General features: G+C 40.5%; 1 pseudogene across 1 annotated transcript; it reads left to right on the forward strand.

The window, feature by feature from the left end:
* The first annotated feature begins 3,076 nt into the window (after window positions 1-3,076).
* On the forward strand, window positions 3,077-4,513 carry LOC122440107 (annotated as a pseudogene). The gene has a single exon (XR_006269049.1). The product of XR_006269049.1 is annotated as a heterogeneous nuclear ribonucleoprotein A3-like (transcript).
* The last annotated feature ends 2,461 nt before the right edge of the window (window positions 4,514-6,974 follow it).

Consider the following 6,974-nt stretch of genomic DNA (forward strand, 5'->3'; position numbering starts at 1 on the left):
CCACTGGCTCAGAAAAACTGGTTTCTAGCTCTGGCTCTTCTACAAGCCTGTTATAGAGTCTGGAAAATATAACCTTACTTCTCTGAGCCTCAGTTTCATCAATTGTAAAATACAAATAAAATGCAGTATGAACGAGGTGACAATATGACCTCTAAGTTCATTTCGAACTCTTATGGTTATTACTTCTCTGTATCATATTGAAATAAAATCGCTTCAAGGAATGTACAGCAACGGCTCTTTATAGGCAGAGAGAAGTGGGAGCACAGAACTTTAGTGCATTAATTAATACTGCACTAAACTTAACCTATAATAAACTCTTTAATCACAGAGTATCTTTTATTATTGGACTTAAAAAATTGGAGATGAGTCATTAGGTTCTTTGCTTTTGGCTCTAGATGTAGTCAAATTGTCTTGACCAACTCAGATACTCCATTCAGTTGAGGCAGTAATTGGGGATGATTTGTTTCAGGAGTAGGAAATGGGGCCAAGTGAGTCCAGTGGGAAATGACTGGCAATGCCAAGAAACACTCCAGGGCACCGGGCCATGACCGTGTCAGTGACACACAGCCCTCACTGACCATGAATCCCACAGTAAACCATAGGCTGATTGAAGTTTTGTTTTTCTTTATAAATAAATAGGCATGGCGGTGTTCCAATAAAACTTTGTTTACTGGTTTTGATTATTATTTTTTTTTTTTTTTGTAATTAACCAACCTAAGAAAGTCATTTAGAAGGCACAAAATTATTACAGAAAAAATTCTGCAAGCTACTAGAGAAATCTGTTTCCCTGGTAAACATGAAGTCTTCTGACACTCTGCATCTCTAAATCACATCATTTCTTTTTGTTTGTGTTGCACAGGGCATTTAACTAATCTCATGGTGTTTGTGTAAGGAACTTGGGCCGGCCGTAGATAAGGGAGGGATTGGGCTGCCTTGTGTCTTATCCATTATAGAATGGATATAAACATCCATATGCATGTTTTCATTGGGTTGAATTTCCTGCAGGTGAGCATGATGAGCAATTCTCAGAGGTTAGAGGAGTTGCTGGGTTCAATCCAGGCTGTTGGATTATATTTTCCTGAATGGCCACACATGCAAATGTTTGTCAAATTCTAAGGTTAAGATGCAGCTCCAACAATGATATCTGGTAAAGTATCTCGAGGGATGGAAAAAGGAGATAATTTCCTCAGCCTCTTTACCAAGCATCAATTCAGTCCAACCTCCCACAGACCTGGCTCCCAGTGTTGGGCTGTGTATTCCTTGTGCTCCTAATAGTAATATAAAGAGAATGCACTGACTTTCTCTGCTGAGGCTCTGGGACAAATCTGATGTCTCCTTGCATACAAATACATCAAACCATGAGAAGACATACTGAAGGATCCATAGGTGTCTAGGACATGCTTTAAGGATTACCCAAACTTAAAATCTTAGCTCTGTCTGCCCCCACCCCAGACTGCCTTTTACCTTCTATAGCCAATCACCTGCCAATGTATGCTTATTCAACATACACAGGGGTTTTCATTTCTTTCTAGGGCTACTCTTACTTACTTCAGAGCCTCTCACTGACACTATAATATTAGATTCTAAACTGCCTTTCCAGACCCAATGCATCTTAGAGATGCTAATAGACTAAGCATTTGAAACCTGGTTCCCATCATGTTAATTTCTGCTCGTCCTTCTCAGTGGTTTTCTGTTGCATATATAATTATGTGTAACCTCCTCCTGGCATCTCTTAAAATTAAGCTCAAATTTGCATTTTCCAGTCTTAATCACCTACTTCACACATCCAACTCTAATATAACTACCTGGAAAAGCTGAAACTTTCTTATGTATGTGCTGTTTTTCATATTATGCCTCAATTCTTCTTGGAAACTTTTTCCATATAAGTTGGCTCTGTTTTTGTTTTCCTTCACTGCTCCAAGTGCAGAACCATTTACATAGCTGGTTTTCAGTACATTTTTGTGGATCTGAGTTTGAAGGTGAAGTCCTTCAGGTACAATCCATTCTCTCATGGTTATATGTCAGGCATTGTTCTAGGACTTGGGATAAAAAAGCTGAACACACCAAAAGGACTAGATGTATGTCCTCACGAAGCTCAAATGGGGGGAGCTTGGGTAGGAGATGAGATATTAAACAAATAAGCAAGCAACATACTTAGAATATCATGTGAGATATGCGCTATAAAGAAAAGCAAAGTGGGGAGGGGAAGGGTGAGTACCAGAAGTGGCTGGGATAGGGGGAGAAATTTTAAATAATAGTGATCACAGAGGGTCCTTCTGAGAAAGTGATGTTTGAACAAAATACTTATTGGGGAGGAACTTGTGGCTACTGAGGAGAAAAGCCTTCTAAAGAAAGGCACCAGATATGCAGAGGCTCTGAGGCAGGAACTTTTGGTGTCCCAGTAATGAGTAGTAGAGAAAGCAGAGTGAGCCAGGCAAGAGATGAGAGTGGAGGGTCTCAGTGGACCTCCAGCTATTGTAAAGACATTGACATTTACCCTAAGTCAAATGCAGAGACTTGGCAGGGCGCTGAGCAGAGAAGCTCCATGATCTGCATCATATCTTAAAAAAGATCTCCGGCTCCTTGAGAGTGAACTGATAGGCCAGGTTTGGTAGAAGCAGAGAAACCACTTAGGAGCATCTACGGTAAGCTAAGATGGTGATTTGGACTAGGGTGGTGGTGAAGGGTTTGAAAGGAGGTCAGATTCTAGAAATATTTTTAAAACAGAGCTGATAAGAACTGCGGATGGTTTGAACGTGGCATGTGAGAGAAAGAGAGAACCAACAATGAGACTTTCCGAGTGGTCCACTGGTTCAGAATCTGCCTTCCAATGCAGGGCACGTGGGTTCAGTCCCTGGTCAGGGAACTAAGATCCCACATGCCACAGGGAAACGAAGCCTGAGCACCCCAACCGGAGAAGCCTGCCAACCACAACAAACAGGCCCACATGCTGCAGCCAGAGAAAGCCCGGGCACTGAAATGAAAGAGCCTGTGTGCTTCAAGAAAGACCCAGTGCAGCCAAAATTTTTTAAAAATAAAATTTTTAAATTAAAAGAGAGAGGGTCCCATATTGAACTCGAGTTGGAAGAGGCGAGTCCGGTCTCAAAATGGAGGTAAAACCGCCGCCCGGTCGCCTCCAGCCCGACTCCGGCCGTCGCCGCCGCCGCCGGGGGGAGGAGGGTCGCGATCCCAAGGAACCAGAGCAGTTGAGAAAGCTGTTTATCGGTGGTCTGAGCTTTGAAACTACAGATGATAGCTGAAGAGAACATTTTGAGAAATGGGGCACACTTACAGATTGTGTGGTGATGAGAGACCCCCAAACAAAGCGTTCCCGGGGCTTTGGTTTTGTGACTTACTCTTGTGTTGAAGAAGCGGATGCAGCAATGTGTGCTCGACCACACAAGGTTGATGGGCATGTAGTGGAGCCAAAGAGAGCTGTTTCTAGAGAGGATTCTGTAAAGCCTGGTGCCCATCTAACAGTGAAGAAAATTTTTGTTGGTGGTATTAAAGAAGATACAGAAGAATATAATTTGAGAGACTACTTTGAAAAGTATGGCAAGATTGAAACCATAGAAGTTATGGAAGACAGGCAGAGTGGAAAAAAGAGAGGATTTGCTTTTGTAACTTTTGATGATCATGATACAGTTGATAAAATTGTTGTTCAGAAATACCACACTATTAATGGGCATAATTGTGAAGTGAAAAAGGCCCTTTCTAAACAAGAGATGCAATCTGCTGGATCACAAAGAGGTCGTGGAGGTGGATCTGGCAACTTTATGGGTCGTGGCGGAAACTTTGGAGGTGGTGGAGGTAACTTTGGCCGTGGTGGAAACTTTGGTGGAAGAGGAGGCTATGGTGGTGGAGGTGGTGGCAGCCGAGGGAGTTATGGAGGAGGTGATGGTGGATACAATGGATTTGGAGGTGATGGTGGCAACTATGGCGGTGGTCCTGGTTATAGTAGTAGAGGAGGTTACGGTGGTGGTGGACCAGGATATGGAAACCAAGGTGGTGGATATGGTGGCGGTGGTGGAGGATATGATGGTTACAATGAAGGAGGAAATTTTGGAGGTAACTATGGTGGTGGTGGAAACTATAATGATTTTGGAAATTATAGTGGACAACAGCAATCAAATTATGGACCCATGAAGGGGTAGTTTTGGTGGAAGAAGCTCGGGCAGTCCCTATGGTGGTGGTTATGGATCTGGTGGTGGAAGTGGTGGATATGGTAGCAGAAGGTTCTAAAAACTCAGAAGAAAAGGGCTACAGTTCTTAGCAGGAGAGAGAGCGAGGAGTTGTCAGGAAAGCTGCAGGTTACTTTGAGACAGTCGTCCCAAATGCGTTAGAGGAACTGTAAAAATCTGCCACAGAAGGAACGATGATCCATAGTCAGAAAAGTTACTGCAGCTTAAACAGGAAACCCTTCTTGTTCAGGACTGTCATAGCCACAGTTTGCAAAAAGTGCAGCTATTGATTAATGCAATGTAGTGTCAATTAGATGTACATTCCTGAGGTCTTTTTATCTGTTGTAGCTTTGTCTTTTTCTTTTTCTTTTCATTACATCAGGTATATTGCCCTGTAAATTGTGGTAGTGGTACCAGGAATAAAAAATTAAGGAATTTTTAACTTTTCAATATTTGTGTAGTTCAGTTTTTCTACATTTTAGTACAGAAACTTTAACAAAATGCAGTTTTGAAGGTGTTTCCTTGTGAGTTAGCAAGTAAAGAAGATCATTGTTAATTACTATTTTGTATGAATTTTGCTAAAGTTAACTGTAAAGAAACACCTGCTGACTTGCAGTTTAAGGGGAATCTATTCTCCCCATTTCCAAACCATGAAATGAATGGCTCTGACATGTGGAGAGAATAGATATTTGTATGTTTGCAATGTGTGTTTTAGATAATAGAATTGGGTATTTAAATTAGCATATTTGTGAATTTAATAGCATTAAGATTTACCTTCAAATGAAAAATCTCAAAATTTCAAAAAAAAAAAAAAAATTAAAAGAGAGAGAGAGAGAAAACCAAGGATAAGTCCAGGTTATCCTTGAGTAATAGAAGGAAGATGGCCTCATCAAGATGGGATAAACTATGAGAGGAACAAATTTTAGAGTTTGGATGGCAGGATGATCAAGATTTTTATTAGGTTATCAGTGATAATTTAAGGTAATTCTGGTCTCATCCAAAGTTTTAATTAGAATGTTCCTTTCTAGCAGACCATGAATTTTATCTCAAAGCCTTTTTCTTCTAGTACTCTTATAACACAAATCCGAGACACTGTAGACAACTAAAAATTAAATTATGTTTTAAAAGTTAGCAAAGCGAAAACTACCAAAAGCAAAGACTAAATACAAATGACAAACCATGAAACAGTATCTGTAGCTCATATTATAATCCTAGCTTTCTTAATATATAAAAAACTCTTATAAGTAAATAAGAAAAAACAATAACAACCCAAAAGGAAAAATGGACAATGGATGTGAACAGACAATTCATGGAAAAAGAAAACCCCACTATGAATGCCTCTTAAACACAAGACACTCAATGTCACTCATTTAAAGCTATAATTAGATAGCTTCTTCCCTATCAAATTGATAAAGATCAAAAAGCTTAATAACTCAGGATACTGGTTAGAGTATAAGGAAATAAGCTTTCTCATATATCAACATCAATGGAGGACAACTTAGCAACATCTGTCAATATTTTAAATGTATACACTCCAACAAAGTGGTTTGACTTCCTTCTAGGTATGCTAGAGATGTAGTAACATATTTCAGAGAAGATACACACACAAGGTTAGGTTTTATAGCATGGTATGTAATTTTTAAAAGATTCAGAACAATGTTCAGTTCAGTCGCTCAGTCGTGTCCAACTCTTTGCAACCTCATGAACTGCAGCTTGCCAGGCTTCCCAGTTCATCACCAACTCCTGGAGATTACTCAAACTCATGTCCATCAAGTCAGTGATGCCATCCAACCATCTCATCCTCTGTTGTCCCCTTCTCCTCCCAGCTTCAATCTTTCCCAGCATCAGGGTCTTTTCCAATGAGGCAGTTCTTCACATCAGGTGGCCAAAGTATTGGAGTTTCAGCTTCAACATCAGTCCTTCCAATGAATATTCAGGACTGATTGCCTTTAGGATGGACTGGTTGGATCTCCTTGCAGTCCAAGGGACTCTCAACAGTCTTCTCCAACACCACAGTTCAAAAGCATCAATTCTTTGGTGCTCAGCTTTCCTTATAGTCCAACTCTCACATCCATACATGACTACTGGAAAAACCATAGCCTTGACTGGACGGACCTTTGTTGGCAAAGTAATGTCTCTGTTTTTTAATAAGCTGTCTAGATTAGTCATAACTTCCAGTGAGTAAGCATCTTTTAATTTCATGGCTGAAGCCACCATCCGCAGTGATTTTGGAGCCCAAAAAAATGAAGTTTGCCACTGTTTCCACTGTTTCTCCTTTTATTTGCCATGAAGTGATGGACCGGATGCCATGAACTTTGTTTTCTGAATATTGAGCTTTAGGCCAACTTTTTCACTCTTCTTCACTTTCATCAAGAGGCTCTTTAGTTCTTCTTTACTTTCTGCCATAAGGGTGGTGTCATCTGCATATTTGAGGTTATTGATATTTCTCCCAGCAATCTTGATTCCAGCTTGTACTTCATCCAGCCCAGCATTTCTCATGATGTACTTTGCATATAAGTTAAATAAGCAGGGTGACAATATACAGCCTTGACGTACTCCTTCTGCTCTTTGGAACCAGTCTGTTATTCCATGACCAGTTCTAACTGTTGCTTCTTGACCTGCATACAGATTTCTCAGGAGGCAGGTCAGGTGGTCTGGTGTTCCCGTCTCTTTAAGAATTTTACACAGTTTATTGTAATCCACACAGTCAAAGGCTTTGGCATAGTCAATAAAGCAGAAATAGATGCTTTTCTGGAACTCTCTTGCTTTTTTGATGATCCAGGGGATGTTGGC

This window comes from Cervus canadensis, chromosome 4 (assembly GCF_019320065.1).
Source record: "Cervus canadensis isolate Bull #8, Minnesota chromosome 4, ASM1932006v1, whole genome shotgun sequence".
NCBI classification, from domain to species: Eukaryota; Metazoa; Chordata; class Mammalia; order Artiodactyla; family Cervidae; genus Cervus; species Cervus canadensis.